This window comes from Cynoglossus semilaevis, chromosome 9 (assembly GCF_000523025.1).
Source record: "Cynoglossus semilaevis isolate Cse_v1.0 chromosome 9, Cse_v1.0, whole genome shotgun sequence".
Classification (NCBI taxonomy): Eukaryota; Metazoa; Chordata; class Actinopteri; order Pleuronectiformes; family Cynoglossidae; genus Cynoglossus; species Cynoglossus semilaevis.
The window spans coordinates 13,679,939-13,698,258 of record NC_024315.1 but is presented as its reverse complement, the minus strand read 5'-3'; the positions used below and the strand labels follow the sequence as shown (position 1 = coordinate 13,698,258).

General features: G+C 43.7%; 1 long non-coding RNA gene across 1 annotated transcript in view; it reads left to right on the top strand.

The window, feature by feature from the left end:
* LOC112487523 (uncharacterized) overlaps positions 1–18,320 on the top strand; it is a 99,594-nt gene that overhangs the window by 78,535 nt on the left and 2,739 nt on the right. The window contains exon 2 of the long non-coding RNA XR_003050677.1: positions 11,150–11,253. This is a non-coding gene — a long non-coding RNA (uncharacterized LOC112487523). The remainder of the gene's footprint in view (positions 1–11,149; positions 11,254–18,320) is intronic.

Genomic DNA, 18,320 nt, shown 5'->3' with positions numbered 1-18,320 from the left:
GCCGAAAAAAGGGGGGGGGGGGGGAGGGGGGGGGGGTGGTAGGGTGAATGTCACTTTCAAGTGTCTCCTCGGCACTCTCCCTTAATGAGAGATGGGTTCTGCTCCACAGACAGTCAAGGGGACCAAGGAAGGGCCCTCCCCCCTCTTCTTCGTTCCTCCCCTCCACCCCTCAGATCTCCAATCCTCTGAGGAGCTGACAGCTCGCAGAGCCGCGAGCCGGCGTCTCCTCCACCTGCACAACCTCATTTCCTCATCATTACAGCCACAACAAACACAGGTAGGAGGCATTTCTGTTCACCGCCTCCACTCCCTCAGTGTGCACAACACTGGCTTCCTGCACACATCACTCTTAATCAAAACAGCCGCTGCGTACATTTCCACCGTAGCCGCTCATTTCTTTAGCTTCCTCTACCCCACTCTTGTCTGGAGTGAGGGACGCACTCTAATGCTATTTAGCTAGCCCGGCTAGTGATTCATCCATTGCAGTTGAAGGGAAAGGTGAGAGGAGAGATCTCCCAGGACTCCTCGCAGCCCCCATCTGTCAGACGCACCCGGCTCCACTGATTTACATTTACCGCAAGGATTTATGGGATGCCCAGCACAAAACGAGTCGAAGCAGCAAGAATCATGGGGCCAGAGACGGAGTGGGGAAATTATTCAAAGCAGTGATTATTTTGGGACGGCCATTACGCATGCACACCTGATCAGGGGGTGTCACCCGTGACTCCCCCCATCCACCATGATGGAGAGGGGCCTCATCCGTGCAGCGCTCTTATTTTACCTGGCTTGCATAAAGCAGAATTCTCTTAGGCACCAGGAGAGCCTACCCAGGCTAAATTAGGCCCCCGGACAGGCAAAGGAGAAGGGAGAGAAGAGCAGATGAGGTAGTTATGTATGCACTGGGGAGTGAGATGAGGGATACTGGTCAAATTCACGATCAATCTTCAAGCCAATGCATTGTGGCTACTCTATATAGAGTATTCACAAATGCATATTTGCCACTTTCTCCGTGGTTATTTCTGTGAGGGCTATTTCCACACTGGGCCAGACTCACTCAGCAATCACACGACACAGGACAGTGTTTCGTTAGTAACTACACACGCAGCAGATGCGAGGATTTCATCAGATGACATTTGTAAAGTCCATCGACTCCCTGTGTCATCCAGAAGCTCTAAAAAATGTCAGGCTGACTGCCCTCCTCTCAGAGCCCCTTTCACTTCCCTCCTTCTGCGAGGATCATTACATCTAGTCATCACTTACAGCTCTCCTGGGGAAAAGGTCAGAACAGACAACTTTGTGCAATTAAAGAGAGAGAGAGAGAGAGAGAGAGAGCATTTAGAATTAGCATGTATAGTTGTTCCAGAGAGTTCCTCAGTCTCACGTCTGATGAGTTTGTTTTTGTCTTTGCAGTCAGAAATTTTCATTTCATTTCTAAAGACTTTCGCCTTCGTGTCGCCCCCTTTGGGAGTTGACACATTTAACAATTATTAGATCGCGCAATGATTATTGTTTTTTGAAAGCGCAAACCATGGGTCACAGGAGGGGTGGGTGTTGATTAGTACATGGGTCAGAGGAAAGAGAGTCCATTAATAGAATAAGGCCATATATGGTCATAGTATCCTGTAATCAAAATTAAGATCAAGTTTAAAGCTAAGATTAGTAGGTTTAGTAGGTCAGATTGATCATTGACAGAACATGTTTAGCTACAGTCTGTTACACATGACAGAACCTCCAGAGGGAACCAGAGATGTGTGAACCTCATCAACAAAGTTAGCTAGTTCAGATGTTTTCTTGTTGACAAGCCTTACGTTTTCTTTAATTTTGGCCACACCTGAAGCTGTTCGGCGTTCTCCAGATGAGGCGCCCCCTATGCTTTAAATCGACTACTCCGGGGGTCACCATTTCACTGATCAGCCTTCACTCCTTTCCTCTTCTCTTCTTCTCCTCGTGTTCCTCCTCCTCCTCCTCCTCACCAACTTCTCGACAAGTTCATTACCAGTGGCCCCTAGAAACGACCTGATTTCAATTCTGACGCACTTGGTTCAATTGCCCTAGAACATGGTGGAACATGGTAGAACTGGGCCATGATGATTAGGCTTTTCCACCAATATGCTGATTTAATTTATGGCTAAAGCCACAGATAACATTTGAAATTGAGGCCAACCAATCACATGGAAGTTTGTTCCTTATTTGCTGCCTTACGTCAGCGTCTATATCTTAAGTCTCATCTCATACTTTAAGTTAGACAACGTGCTAAAAGAACAGTACACTACACCAGCAGCTGAGTGGTGTCAGGGGGCAGGAGAGAGGAGAGGGTGATTAGTCGTTAGCAGTTAGCAAACCTCGAGATGAAAGGAGGATGTGGATGTGATTTTATAGAGATGAGGTCAAACACGAGTGACTTCCAGCTAAAGTGTTGACCTCAGGATGACAGAGACGGCTTCAAATCTAGGCTGAATGACATCCAGCGCAGCCCACGACTTAGCACGAGTGCCAAGTTAGGAGAGTGGCTGTCCCTGAATCTGCCACAGGCGTTTTCCTTTATTACAAGGTTTCTTTAAACACTGTTAGCAATTCAACCTTAATGATAACTGTTTGTTTACATATAGATTTAAGAAAAATAAATACCTAAAATATCATGAATTTCTTTTTTACATTTTATAAGCTAGTATTTTGCTAACATACAACCAACTGTATGACTAGTTTGTTCAGAATCAGTTGTATGATAATATTAACAACAACAATAATAATAATAATAACATCCAGATGTTATCTGGAGTTTGAAGACAAACCATTTAAAAAATGTTATTTTTTATTTTATCCACACCCAAGAAACAATTTCTTTTCAGCTAACTTCAGTCAAACAACATAAATCTTAAATCCAACGTTGGCTTCAACTTTCACTGAAATTGCTTCAGGCTTTAACTTTACCCTGAGCTTTATCTATAATAAGGGTAGAAAGAACTGTAGCTGTTTCCATCACTTTTTATTTATTTATTTCTTTATTTTTTGGTGCGGATAAAATTGTCAATGCTGTGAGGTGTGTGTGTGTGTGTGTGTGTGTGTGTGTGTCACGGAGAGCAGAGGTGTTTTATTGCCGTTCACTGTCCAGAGCTGTGATCCTTTTACCTTTGAGACACATTTACAGGCATTAGAGCCCTGGACAAAGTTCAACATGGAGAAGCACAATATTTCTGTTTTACTACACACTCCTGACTCATCCACTGCCTCGCTGCCTTATAAGGGTCTTCACTGGGATGAAGAGCAGGCCCAGAGTCGGGGTTTGAGTCTGAATCAAAGAGTCATATTCGTCCCGCTGTGATGTTTATTTTTATTTTCCTGGCACTGAATTATCAGCAGAAAAAAAAAGAAAGAAAAGAAAATGGACGTGACTTCTGTTCCAGCTGATCTGAAGTTGGCGGCCAGTTTCAGTAGGTTTTGAGAAGACTTGAAACAAAAGAAAACAGAGGATTTTTTTATTGTTTAAAGCCTAATTTCAGCTCAGTCTACAAAACATAAATACTGTCTATATACTGGTGTTGTTGTTTAGCCATACATCCACAAGGGGCGATACTGAGTTCAGAGTTTATTTCCGGGCCAACATCATCTTATCGAACAATAACATTGTGGTCCCTGGCCTTTCGCTGGTCCACCAACCTCTGGACATCTGGTCCGTGACTACATGGTAATATTTTTTTCACTGCATTTTCAATTTAAACTTTAGAAATAAAGATGTGTACTAGCTGTGTACACCGTAGTATTATACAATATTTATATAAAACAAATTACACTTTTTTTTTCCATTAAAACTGCGGGGCGGCAGCTCATTTGAGTTGGAGACTCCTGCTTAGAGGTGAAGAACCCGACTGTAGTTTGTTCTAAAGGTGTGAGTAGAGTCCGACTGTAGCGTTTAAACAGGTTCACTTGTGGAGGATCTTTTTGGAGGAGGACAAAGTAAGGATGGAAGAGTCTGCGTTTTATTTCCCGATTCTCCTGCAGATCATCAGAATGACAGATTTAAGCGACGTTGAGCCCCACACTGAGCTGTTAACAATCCTCACCGACACGTCGTTGGCACAGTTTACCCAACGAACAATCATGAGCGTAATGGCTATTAATCACGATTAGCATATTCCCCAGCGCACAGACCCCTCGCACCATTGTCTTTGTGATGCACTCATACAGACCGGCTGACATGCTGATGGTGGATATGCAGCATAACATATGTGGGAAATATTGCAAGTCCTTTGTGGCCCAACAGAGGAGCCACCTAATCTGTGGCGCGAGCTTTGCCTCAGATAGCGGCTCTGAAAGGCTTTTAAGCAGAAAAAAGGACAAAGGAGTCTCTTAATTTCCAACACGGCTTTGTCGGTTGTCATTCCAATTAACATATCAGGAGGGATCAGTCCGTGACAACTGTCAGCACAACCTCAGGACAAAACCACTATTGTGGCCCCGGGGGAAACCTACATGGCCTGAGAAGATAGAGGAGTGGAGCATAGGTAAGATTCAACATGGAGAGAAGAGCTTCACAGGACATGTGGCTAGAAGAAATGGAAAAACTATTGACTCACAGCGTTCAAAATTGATGGTTTGAATCCTTGATAGAGTTTGTCTGTAGGTTCTCATGGTTTTCCCTCATCGAACAAATAGAAAACAAAGAGAAACTCCAGAAATATGTCACTGCCAAATTCATCCTTTACAGTTATCTTCACAGTATGGGCCTTGTGTGTGTGTGTGTGTGTGTGTGTGTGTGTGTGTTCGTTGTCTCCAGTTACTCCAGCTTTCTCTAAAGAGTCTAAAACCATACAGGATGAGGTTTATTATCCCCCCTAACTGATCACAGGTGTGAATATGAAGGTGATATTGTAAGTGTGAATAGTTGTTTGTCTGTCTCTATATCTGATTTTTTTTTTTTCTAAATTTTTTCTGACCTTCTATTTGGTCTGGCCCAAATAAAACCAGTGAATCACAGGAGCTCTGTTGAAGGTAGACAGTGGGTTAGGCCCTGAGGCTGAGCCCTAACACGATAAACATTCAAATATGGAAGAATATCTGCAGTGTATAAAAAAGCATGTGTTTCTCTTTCTGTGTGTGTTTGCGTGTGTGTGTCTCTGTGTGTGTGAGCAAACACCAATTTATCTCTGCACTTTTTTTTTTGTTTTGTATCCCCTCATATGTTTTCCGGAGCTGAGGCCAGATGTTCTGTGGTAAACATGACAGTTTCACCACAGAGTTGAGGCTAAGCTCTGGTGACAAAGAGCGATGCCCAGAGGACTCTTCAAATGTCCATCCTCACGCAACATGAAGCCAACGAGACCTGCAGCAGCGCAGACACAGGATGTTGGTCTGAGCATATGTTACAAGGGGGGGGGGGGGGTGATGATGGTGGGGGGGGGGGGGGGACGGACGGACGAAGACGAGGGACAGAGTGGTCTGCAGATGAGTGTCTGTGGGGGGGATTAGTTATAAAAAAAAAATTAATTGTCTGAAATGACATGATTGTTTTTTTTTTTTACATCACCTCAACTTTCCACTCAGGACTGATAAAATAACGGTCTCTCCTTTAGTCTGGCTTTTTACCGATTTTCTTAAATGTATTTATCTGAAACTTAATAGTCTGGTTATCATTATTTTGTGTGGTTGAATTTAGCTAATTGGTGCTAATAATTGCGTTTATTTTTGTTATTCTACCTCTATTTACATATTTTATTTTGGTCATCTATCCCTTCATTATTTGCTAATTTTTATTTTTATTGTTTATTATTTATTTTTATGTTTTTCCTTATTCTATCTGCTTGTATCCAGTGATTCTTCCTTTTAATTTAACTTAACTTTCACATGTTTTTACATGTGTGTGTGAGAGAGAAAGAGAGAGAGAGAGAGAGAAAGGAGGGGCTGAGGAGACGTAGGATGATGGGATGTCATGGGCTGGGGTGAAGTTTGAAGTAGAGCTGTTGGGACATGTGTGGCATTAGGACATCAGGGCTCAGGCGGGAACTCTGTCACTGGTCCGTACGACCGTGTGCAGCCTGGAGTAGTAACTCAGTGCAGCAGTGGTGGAATGGTCACTGTATTTCACTGCCCTTTCAGTCTAATGCCCCCCAACCACAAGTTACCTTTCAACTGGGTGGTGCTTTGATTAGTCGTTGGTGACTGAACGTCCCCCTGCTGGCCAGAAGTCACTCTGCTGGTCCAGTTTAGGAGCTATCGTCTTCATCGGTCCAGACTGTCCTGCTAAAACAACAACCCTGTGTCTGTGGGGTTAAGTCCTGGTATTGCTGTGTCTTTAGCTGCTGCCGGCTGATGAGACTGAACAGAGTCCGTCTGCCGTGTAAACACAAACCCTCTGAAGACAAAATGCCAGGGTGCCCCAGATCGCCCCCTACCAAGAAATTGGACTTGACAAGAAACAGACAGGTTCAAGCCTTGGCCTCCAGGCCTCGCTGCATTCTTCCAAAAACATAAAGTGCTGCATGGTTCTGTTTTTTTTTTCCTCTTTGTTGTACTGAAGAAAAACTAGCCACAAAAATACTAAAAGCCAACAGTTGTTGTGAATTACAGCAGTCACTTGACAGCAGAAAAGAACAGGGTGTGAGTTTACTCAGCTGTATCTGTGATACAAATCACCATCATGGGTAAATACTGCATTAGCAGTGGTGTCTGTGCTAACATCAGAGGTCACGACCTCTCAGTGATTTTTTTGGTTTTTGGTTTTAAAGACATATTATGTGAAGTGGACTTTGTCACCTGCTGTAATTGTGGCTCTGGAATGTCTTACTGCAGAAGTGAAGGCGTGGACAGAGGAGACAGTGAGCGAGGGCGTACAGTTTGGGTCAGTATACCTAGTAACATCAAAGTACAAGTAGTACAGAGTGACGGTCATCAGCTCACTGACAGTAATTGAAAAGCTGAAGCAAAAATTGTCACCTTCAAAATAAAAGCCTTGCATTTATATTTCGTGCACTTACACATTATTCAACAACAGTCTTGTGTGGGTCGGTTGGAAATAGTCAGAGGGTCAGACGTGGCCCATAGGCCACAGAGTGCCATGGTCTTTGTTAAGTCGACACTTTGATACAGATTTTACACACTAACATTCTGTAACTGCAGTATTATGGGATGTACTGGTCTTAACAGAGTAATTTATTATTAATTTCTAATGTGTTTTGACTGACGTTTTTCTAAAGTCTGTGACACATAAAAGAAAAAAGACCTTATTGGTAAAACTGGATTGAGATGCATTGTGGGAAATGTAGGATCTAAACCCTGTGGTTGTGAATAGAGTTGTTTTAGATATAATTGTTTGTATACTCAGCGAATAATAAATGATATTAAACCTGTAAGACACACACACACACACACACACTTGCTCCGAAGTTCTCAATTTAAATTTTTTCTCTGAGTGCTGACACTTGAAAAACTCTTGTCATAAAAATGAAACTTTATTGATCCAATCTCTGTCAAAATTCTAAGTTACAAGAATGAAACCACAACGAGAAACAAATACAGAAAAGTGACAGAATCCTTCATCGTGTTGTTGTTTACAAAGTTGTGTCAGCAGAACGCGACCCAGGTGATTTCAGAGTGACCTTTCGGGGGTCACACGGTGTGTGCTCGTCCTTCAGGGTTAATAAATATGAGGGATTATGAAGTGGGAGAAGTGAGGAGAAACAAAGATTAACAGATGAATAACTTATGAGAGACCTCAGTGTGGACCTTCATGAGGATTAACTCCTTCTTCTCCCAAACGTGACGTATCATATTTCCACAAGATATTGTCTCACTCCCTGAATCTGGTCGGCGTTCAAGCTGACCTTCTTCACCACGTGTCTGTCTCTGCATCAACTTTGGCTTCCATCCATCCAACCACCCATCCATCCATTCATTCATCCTTCCATCATCCATCTATCTGTCTGTCCATCATCTATCTATCCAGTATAAGTATGCATTTGTGTATATATCTATATGTGTGGTTGTGTATATAAATATATACAGTATGTGTATATATTTATGTACATGTATGTATGTGTATAAATACACTGTATACACACACACACACACACACACACATATATATATATATATAAAATGTGTCCTCCTCCTTGTCCCCCTGGTGGGGGGGGGGGGGGGGGGGTGTCCCTGTACCCTGGTCCCTTTGTGTCTGTCTGCTCTCCATGAATAGAGGCTTAACCATGGCCTGAAGCAAAGTTCTTCTGGTCCCTCATTGATGACCAATGCATTATTCATTTATTTCCATCATATCATCAGATGTTCTCATAAGCTGGACCCAGTTATTTTGGTGTTGGCGGGGGGTGTCAGTGGGGGGGCAGTGCTTATATATATATATATATTTTTTTTTTTTAAACATTCTCGCTCTCAATCAGATTCTTGTCAAATGAATGAAAACTCCAGCTGAGATGAAAGCACCTCCATGTTATTGATTATCAGAGGGATTAACTCCCTCTTTGGATGTTAGGGCTTGGCCCCCAGTGTCACTGCACCACACCGCCCTCTTCATGTGAGGTGTGGATGTCAGATCAGAGGTGTCCACGTGTCCCCAGATCTCAACCTGGTTCCAGCGGTACCTCACAGTAATAAGACAAATCCAATCCACCAGAGTCCCACCTCCTGGCTAACTTTAGCCCATGCCTCTTCTTTTTTTATTCCAGTCCTGATAAAACGTGAACTGCTCTGCTTACTTAATGGAGGTGACGTCGGAATAAAAGTTCAGGTGTCTCCACTTTCACTTCATTTCCAATGCATCTGAAGCTCATATCACGCTACATCGTGTGTCGTTGGCATTGATTGTGAATGTGGAACTGCTGCTAAATCTGCACCTATGGCTTTTGATGAATCACCCAGTTCAGCAAAAATGTTACTGGTTCAAACCCCGACTCTGACTGTTGTAGTTTACATGTTTTCTTGTGTCGGTGGGTTTTCTCCAGGTTCTCCAGGTTCTAGTATCTTCCTGTAGTCTAAAAGCGTTCCAGATAAGGTCACGCTTCACTCTGAACTAACCGTAGTTGTGAATATGATTGTCAATGTTAGTGTGAATGGTTGATGACAATAGAGTTTTCTCAGTTGTAAAATGGTCAAATGTCTTCAGTTTTAGTCAGTGTCTGGTGTTAATCACTTTGTTTTTTCTTGGATTAGTCAAGTATTTTCCTAATGGGACTAAAACACACACACACACACACACACACACAATCACATTTCACATACGCTTTATTTTTTTCCTTCTGTCGTCTGGGCATCAACGATTCATTTTGATGCCAAATATCACAGGGAACTGTGAACCCGTGGAAGTGTCGCGACTGGCCCCCGAGCCAGACTTTGAACGTGTATCCCTCAGAGGTTGCGTTCAAACCATACATGTAGTTTTAATGACAGCGTTTTTTGTCTCTTTACTTCAGTTCATTTAAACCTAGTTCACCTCAGGCTAAGGTTTAAATGGGATTTTCTTCCATATTCAGCAGAAGGGACGCGACTCAGCCAGTAGGTAAGACGAGGAACAAAGAGTTTGAAACTCTAGATCCAGTGTCCACGGTCCTGTGTGAAGAAAGTCAGCGCCCCGGCCCAATTATCCCTCACTCTGTCTCCTTTACCTTTTTTCGCTTGGAATGAAAGACAAACAAAACCCCAGAAGCAGCTGCTTGGACGCTGTGTCTCCGTGAAAGAACGGCTGCTTCTCCCTCAACCTCCTTCCTCATCCACTCCCTGTGTCTCCAGCCTTGACCGCACATTATCTTTCAGCCTCCTCTTCCTCTTTCTCCTCTTCCCTCCTCTCTCCTTTTCTCTCCACCTCTCCAAGAATAAAGCGCTCCTAATGACCGTGGGCTCTCAAGGGCCTGCTGGTGCCCGGGTACTCAAAAGTACGGCACATTGGAAAAGGGGAGCACCTCCTCCTCCTCTTCCTCCCCTTTTATCACAGGTGAAAATAGAGGGTCAAGAGGGGTTAATGTGCTGCTGTTGCAGAGAGGTTTGGGCTATCACCATGGCAGCCAACGTGGTCAATACCAAGGTGCATTTCCTTCCTCCTGTTAGAGAGGTTTGTTTATGGCTTTTTTTCTTTCTTTCTCTTTGGCCCTTGGGTTCAACTTCATTTTTAAATTGTAGGGCTGAAAAGGTTTAGCTTTGACATTTTCAAGTGAGTTCAGGGTAAAAAGATGACGTTTTTAAGTAAATGTGAAACTGCTGTTGGCAACTGGCATAACGGAAAAAAAAACCAAAACCTAATCCAGAAGCCCAGCAAACAGGAAAAAGATAAATCAGCGCCCCCTGCTGTGAAGCAGATGTATTGTAAAACCCAGAAATATATGCGAGGATTAGGCTATTGATGGGGTGATTGTTAGTGATGTGTTAAACACTGGTGTACGTACAGTGGTGTCCCGGAGAATGCTGGCCAGGTGTGGCAGTTGAAAACTTGAGGGTGGTAAACTGGAACCAGTCCAGGTCCAGTTCCAGCCTGTGGTCATCATGTTGTACTCCTATACGTTTCCTGTCTTCATACTATTCCAACATATAAATATTCTTTGCATCGTGTAAATATTGTAGCACTCGCCCCTTAGTCATTGTCTTCATTTAAATGTGTATCTACTACTTGTGCGCTGTAATGCAGTCTGCAAATTGTTGCTCAGTACCAGTGGCATATTGTGGAATTATTTATTTATTTTTTTATAGATTTGAACCATTTTTCATTAAAAGACAATATATTGATCATCTGTATCTACAGTTATGTCCACTCAGACCACCATGCCCCCCCCCCCCCCCCCCCCCCCCCCCCCCCCCCCTTGGACCCCTTTCTGAGCAGGAACATCACCATCAGCCCCTCCAATGACACGTTTTCGTGTCATTTTTATCTGAGAAAATTACATCTGCCCAGATTATTAGCTATGAACTCAGCATTGCCTCCTTGTGGATGTTTGACTTAACATCCATGGTATGGGAGTATGTGGTCAGATAGCTGTTTACATATGTAAAGGGAAAATAAATGAAGCTTTAAAGCACAAAGTTGAACATGGATGGTTAAGAAGTAATAAACCCAGTAGTTAACTCGCATTATATCAATTTTTAGACTTTTAGTTTGCTGTGGTTGATAAATAGATGACAATATTTTTCAAAGCTGCTTCTCTTTTTCTGACCACAGGTGAGGCAGCCTGCAGTGACCTGTCCCTGAGTTTCTCCTGACGCAAACAGAAGAGCACAGACCATGAACCAAAGGTCATGTGACCAAAAGGCAGAGGTCGTTTGGTGAGTTTCAGCACAGACAATAAGTGTCCAGTTGCTCTGCAGCAGAAAAGTACACACTCACATGGTGTACATGTGGGGAAAAAAGTCCTCGTGGCCCTGACACACACAGCACAGGACAGAGTCTTTCTGTGAAAAGAAAAGATTTTACACGGTGCAGACCTTAGAAAATTAATCGCGAAAACCCTGCAAGGCTTTCTGTGCTAATTTTTAATTCCGCTTCTATAATAAATGAGCTTTCTCTTTTATTCTTTTTTTTATTCCTTCAAACTTGAAACAAACGCAGCCAAATGTGAAATAATTATTTTCAAAGAAAAGAAGAAAACTTAATTTACCATTCTTTGGCAATTTGAATTTCGATTTCTGTGATTTCTGCACTTTTCCCTTTCACTCACACACGTGTACACACACTCTCTCACACACACGTTCTCTCAAGGTTCTCACTTTAATATCAGTGTGGATCAAAAGCCTTTCATTAAGGTTTTCTGCGCTCCTTCCAGCATTGTTTTGCTCCTAGGATAACAACAAAGTGCTTTTTCTCGACGCCGGGGAAGGTTAGCAGAGAAGAAAGAAACAGTTATTCCTGGGCTAAGTTCACATCAAACACAAGGGGCTCCAAGTGAGAGGAGATGAAAGCAGCAGGCCTGACCCGGAAGATTAGACCAACACTGCTGCCAGCTCTGCAGCACCCAGGGGCCATTCTCACCCTGGGATGCTGCCCTCCCCTCCCTCCTCCTCCTCTTCTTCTTCTTGCAGCACAATGGACTTCAGCATGGAATGAGGCTGTGGAGGAAGAAGAAGAAGAAGGAGAAGGGAGTAAAATACGAGCAGGGGCAGGAGATGGAGGAGGACGAGCAGAGAAACAAAGATACAAAAGAACAGAGTGGGGAGGACAAAGGGAGGAAAGAGGGAGGGGAAATGGATGAGCAGAGGAGATGAAAAAGAAAAATTTAATTTAATTTCACCAGTGTAAAAACTGCCGACTGTCCCAACCTACTTTTCTCGCCTCTGCTGCCGCCTCTGCTGACAGATAGCGGTGAGGCTGGAAATAATGCTGATTATCATAATTGCTTAAAGTGTGTGTGAATATTCATTATTCCTCCAGCCTTATTATAGCAACAAATCCGCAGCACAATGAATGTAAATGCCTCGTGATTATTTTACACAGCGCCATGACGCCTCAATCCCTGCGTGAGGAGTGAGGAGGGTTGTTGTGTTGTCTCTGACATCAGCTGCCAGAGCTGCTGCCACGCATTTCCCCCGAGGAGGGAAAAGTGAGATTAAAGGAAAGTAAGATGGAGCAAAGAAAGAAGAGTGGAATGAAGGAGAGAAGAGTCGTTAAACACTCAGCAAGTGAAAAAGAAGAGGAAGAAAGAAAAAGAGGAGAGAGGAGGAAGGGGAAGAGCTGAAGATAAAGTGGAAGAGAAGGAGGAGGAAGAAGAAAAGATGAGAAAGTACACGACCAGAACGACCAGTAAGAAGATGAAGAAGCAGCAGCCTGGTTTTGAAGTTAAAATCTGATCGTCCGATAATAATCCCGATCACAATTTTCCCAACGTGCGATCAATTTTTTGAACATTGAACCCCTGGGTCCAAGTCAGCCCTGTAGTCCCACAATCACCAAGTAGACTAACCAACCCGACCAGCAAAGTTAACGAGTGTCAGCCAATCAGAGGGTGGCGGCTGATGCCATCCTGATGAACCTGATGTTGTGGTTTAATGGACAGAGATGTGAGCGACTGGAGTGTAGACTCAATGAGAGGAAAAAATCATAACCTGCTGGTCTCCATATTTTCAGGCAAATTCCCTGAACCTTGAACCCAATGTTGCTTTTTTTAATAAGCAGATCTGGCAACCGTGCATGTGTTGGTGCAGAACAGAGCAGTCGGCCTAAACTGCCCAGGCTAGGGGTGAGTTGAGAGGAGCATAAGATTCCACTTCCCCCTCTTCTATCTTCACACACACAGGAACACACACACACACACATTCTCACACACACTCAGAGACCCCCTCCTGTTTCTGTGCCCATGTATCTGAGGTGCCAGATGGCAGAGGACAAATCCTCCTGAGGAAAAACAGCATGGTGGCCCCTCCCCTCTCTCACCCGTACATTCTCACAAATTGAAGACACATGGAAATACAGGGCCGTGGTGGGGGGGGGGGGGGGGGGGGGGGGGGGGGGGGGGGGTTGTTGGTAATACCCATCAGTGAACACCCTCGCACACAGAGAGAAGATGGGCTCCTAAGAGTAGGGTGTGATGCACGACTCACCGTGTTGGCTTTAAAAAAAAAAACAATCCTCAAAACGTCGTGGTTTTCACACCCTGGTCTATATTGGACCTGAGCTGCCTCCACTCTGTCTGCCGCCCAGACCGAGCTACCTGATGATACTATCTCACCTCCGCCTGCATGGTTCTGGCTGACCCGCCCTCAGACCCATGCCGCCATGCAGTACTCATGAAAGGTGTCCAAGAGCTTTCATGAGGAGACCGTGGTGGGGGTGGTGGTGGTCACGGTTGGGCTGCTCAGAGACAGCCCAGAGGAGAAAGATGAGATAAGAACTTCAGGAATGAATGAGGGTGACATGAGAAGAGCTGGAGTTGACTGTACTTCCTGCTGGTGTCCATACTGATCAAAGCTCTGTCAACGTACAGCGGTGGTCCGAGGCAACACTAGGTCAGGCTGGGTGTCTGTTGTTTGGATTTTGAAAAGAAAAGATTAATCACCACCTGTGGATCAGTCGTAATAATACATTCCGATTGATCATGATTAATCACTATCGTAATCAATCACAATTAATCATTGAGATGAATCAGTACTCCTGTGTAATCACTGGAACAGAGACCAATTTCAGCAGGTAGAGGTCAGTGTTTCTAACCTGTTTTTATTTGTGACTGAGTCAATGGAATTATTAATATGGAAAAATGTCAGGAAATATACCAAGGTATAAGTGAAAATATATCTTCATAGACTTGGTGTATTTTTGTCGTTTCTGTTCATCTTGACAGTGGTTCTAGAACCTGTGGAGAGTTTCTTTTAATACTTCCAAAGGACGGCCTGTGGTCCGCTGTCGGCACCTGAACTTTTTCTTAAAAGTTCATATTGAAGTCCAAATGAATTCCACTTTGTCTCCTCGTCAGATGTGTTCTTTGGCAACCAGCTGTTTGTGAATTCTGGTCTGAACACGATAAAAGGCTTGGTGTCCTTTGCTTCAATGTGTGTGTTTTTTGTTTGGTCAGCAGGTGTGAATGGAATGTCATTTCTATGCCAACGATGCTCCGATAGGCAGTTAGTGAGTACTGCACTTTTTACTACGGCCAATAAAGCAGTAGACTTCAATCATTTTTACTTTTTTTTATTGTCTGGATCCTTAGTCTTCTTTGGTCCTTTTAGTCTGACCCCCGTTGTGATATTATATTTCTATTGAATTATTTGCAATATATTATGATTTGTTGTTGTTGTTGTATTTACTTGACTTGATTATTTTAATGTTTTCATTCTAATTTATTTAACTATTAATGTTGTTGCTTTTGGTTTGAAAAACTATATATTAAAAAATGACCCTAATACTTGACCTTTGACCCCTTGACCCCACATTGAGTCATCATGTCAAACCCTCATTCCGGCCACAACCTGTTCTTGTGGGCCTTTAAGTAATTATATTTGAGTACTCCTGGTAATATCTGAATACTCACTGTTACCCCCACTCCTGTCTAAAGGGTTGAGGACCACGGACATCCTTGGTCTGGTCCACTATTCCTCCAGGCTGCTGGACTTTATCATTCAGGGTACAGGGCTGCAGCCACATCCATCAAACCGTATTTGGATTTATTCTCTCCACTTCAGTACAACTTTCCCCTGATGAAGAGCAAACCTCTGCTTTTGTACATGTACTTTAATTATTATTAAAATAAAATAAAAACAGGGAGATGAAGCATTTCTGTCTGCCTTGAACCTGTGCCCAGCAGTGTTTAAACTGACCATTTCAGAAAATCCTGCAGTTGATTTTTCTTCTTTTTTTTTTTAAATAATGACGATAATGACTGCACAGATATTTATTGATATCTGGCCACTCTTCCATCCAAAATACCTTCATCTCCATCTTTAAATTGGATGGGGAGTGACCTATTTGATTTTCTCTCTCTCTCTCTCTCTCTGTCTCTCTCTGTCTCTCTGTGGCTTGGAAGGAGAAGCTGCACTGGGAGGACAATCTGAGCCGTCCCACCGGGCTCCACCACTTATCACCAGCCTTCTGAGATTCTCTAAGATTCACCCACATATGAATAATCTCTCCCACAGGCACAATGGAGCATCGGACAGGGTGTGTGTGTGTGTGTGTGTGTGTGCGGGGGTAAGAGGGACTGTGGTGGGGGGTGACAGCGACGGATTATTTAGAAAGACACAAGGAGGGATGAGGATAGTTCGGGAGAGCTGGGGGGGTGAGAGAAATGTGGGATGGAGGAAGAATAAAGGGGGAGTTAAGGAGGCTGGAAGGGAAGTGGTGGTGGAAAGAAAGTGAGGAGAGAGGAAGTCTTTTGATCTGTTTCTCTCTGCGGAGCGAGCATCAGGGCGGATGGTGGATCTGAAAACTGGTCCCTGCTGCTTGAAGGGTCTGACTGGTTTATTAAACGCTCCCACCGCCCCCATGCCTCCGAGCATGATGGGATTAATGCTGGCATAACCCTTTACTTAATTCATTACAGAGGGACGCCGGCTAATTTGATTTGATATTATTTTAATAAAGTTCTGTGATGATTTGGAAGATTGTTTCAGGCTATCAGAAATAATTTTCCAGTTATTACTGCCGTTCAGGCCGCTCCTTTGATTGCAGCAGTCACTCTGGGTATGCGTGGAATACATTAGCTGTGTAAGTGTCGGCACTTTAGCTACAAAGCTAGTGAGGAAACACCAATAATGAGAGCACTCTGAGTGTTGTGAACCGATGCTGAGATTTGCTGTGGGCAGGCGGCGCTGCCAAGACAAAGATGACAGAAGAAGAATGGGAGAAGAAGGAGCAGGAAGGAGGAAAAGGACGGAGCAGGCAGAGATATTTTGTATGCATTGAGCTTACACATGTCACTATTGTTAAATCTCCCAGGGATACATGGTTGCCTTTCAGAGGAGCAGCACTGCTTTGTGTTATTCATGTGCTGGTTGAAGAGTCCGCTTCTAACGTGGGTGTCTCCGAACAAAAAAAAAAAAGAATCTTTTTTTTATTGTGAGCTGTGGACTTTGTTTGTCAATCCTTGGGCAGATGATCAGGTTCAGAGCAGGAAAAAAGTTTTCTTCACATCGTCACTGAACTGTCAGAGGTTTCGGTCATTGGTAGAAAATGTCAACACACTGAAATACCACGATACTTTCGATTCACGATACCTTATCAGTATTCTACAGCACTGTATCCTTTTTTTAATTAACAATTAACATGTTCAGAGCGTTGGTTCATTCTTGTGTTGCATTTAACCCTTCGACCGCTGGTTGAGTAGTATTTGAGACTTTGAGTCAAACAATCTTAATTTTTTTTGTTTTGTTTATCCAAATAAGTCCTGCAAATGCTTTGATTTTTCACTGCACTGTAGTAACCTGATGTTGAGCATGGAACAGCACTGTGTCTTTACTGTGTTGACAGTGGTCCTACAATTGAATTGTTATGTTGGCCTGTCAGTAGTATTGCAGTATATTGCAATAGATCATATCGTTGCCCCTGTATTGTGATACGTATGCTAACACAGTGTGATACAATGATAACAGGTCACACAATCACATGTTTGGGGGCTCGATCGTATCAGTGGCCCAAACCAGAATTTTCTATCTGCAAAGTCAGTAAATGGTATTATCACAAACTGTAGACATGGTCCAAAAGTGTGGTTTTGGTTTGAGCCCTAAGAAACACTGGAGTTTTTATAGTTGTTTGAAATGTAATAATATAATTATGAATTCTGAATTCTATGTGTGTAATAATAATAATAATAATAATATCCACCCATCCATCATCTATCACCAGTTCCGATTTGAATTGTAATTCTGATATTTATTCTAAATCTTTATTCCAAATTCTTCTCCTAGTTCTGGTTCTGGTTCAGGTCGGTAGCTAAAGTATATTCCATAACTTTCACACCCACTTCCTGTGTCTGTGTCCCAGACCTGAATGCTGAGGTACTCAGACCCGGTCAGTACTGCCCGCAGCCCCAGTCTTATAATTAGGTTCTGAAGAGAGTGAGTAATATTTCAGCTGGGCCTGTGTATTAGAATAATCCTGTTTTCCACTGAGCCTTTTGTCCACCTCGTGTCATGAGCCACTGCCACTTTCATATAATCTTCACCACTGTCTCTGCAGCCATTTACATATTCCTCCAGATAATTGGAGACACTCTCGTTGGCTCGCTCTCTTTTCTTAAGCCCTGCGCCCAGAGCCTGTTGGTTTAGGGAGAGAAGGTGGTGAAGTGAAGGACTGTGTGTGTGTGTGTTGGGGGGCGGGGGGGTGTCAAGAAGGAGGGGGGGGGACTGTATGGCAGTGACAATGTTTTTGTTTTGCGTTTTCCTTAAACCCCAAATGACACACATTTCCCTCTGAAAAGATAAGCCCTCAGTCAAAGGCCGCAGGAGATGTCTGTCTGGGAGCCTGTGAAAGAAGAGGGAGAATTACCTACCAGGGGTCTGGCATGGACCGAGAAGAGATGGGGGGGGGGCGGGGGGGAGGCAGGACGATGGGGAAAGATGTGGGGTGGTTGTGGCAGTAGGGGAGGGGGGGTAACCCTTATTCATTAGTCCGTCTGGGGTCCAAGTCGGGGTCACACAATGTGACGGTTGTTCTCCAGACCCCCAGACCTCAGCAGACACTTTTAATGGCCAGCGTTTCCTCTCCAGACAGAGAGAAAAGAGCGGGGAGGAGGGGGAGGTTGGAGGGGTGAGAGAAGAAGAAAATTGATGAAGAGAATGGTAAAGAGAAAATACTAAAGGATTAGAAACCAGCGGACTGGGGTCCAGGAAGGGGGAGATGAAGACGCATTTTTTTTGGGTCAGTCAAGTTCTCACCCTGGACATGTTAGTACAGGCCCTGGGAGTGAAAC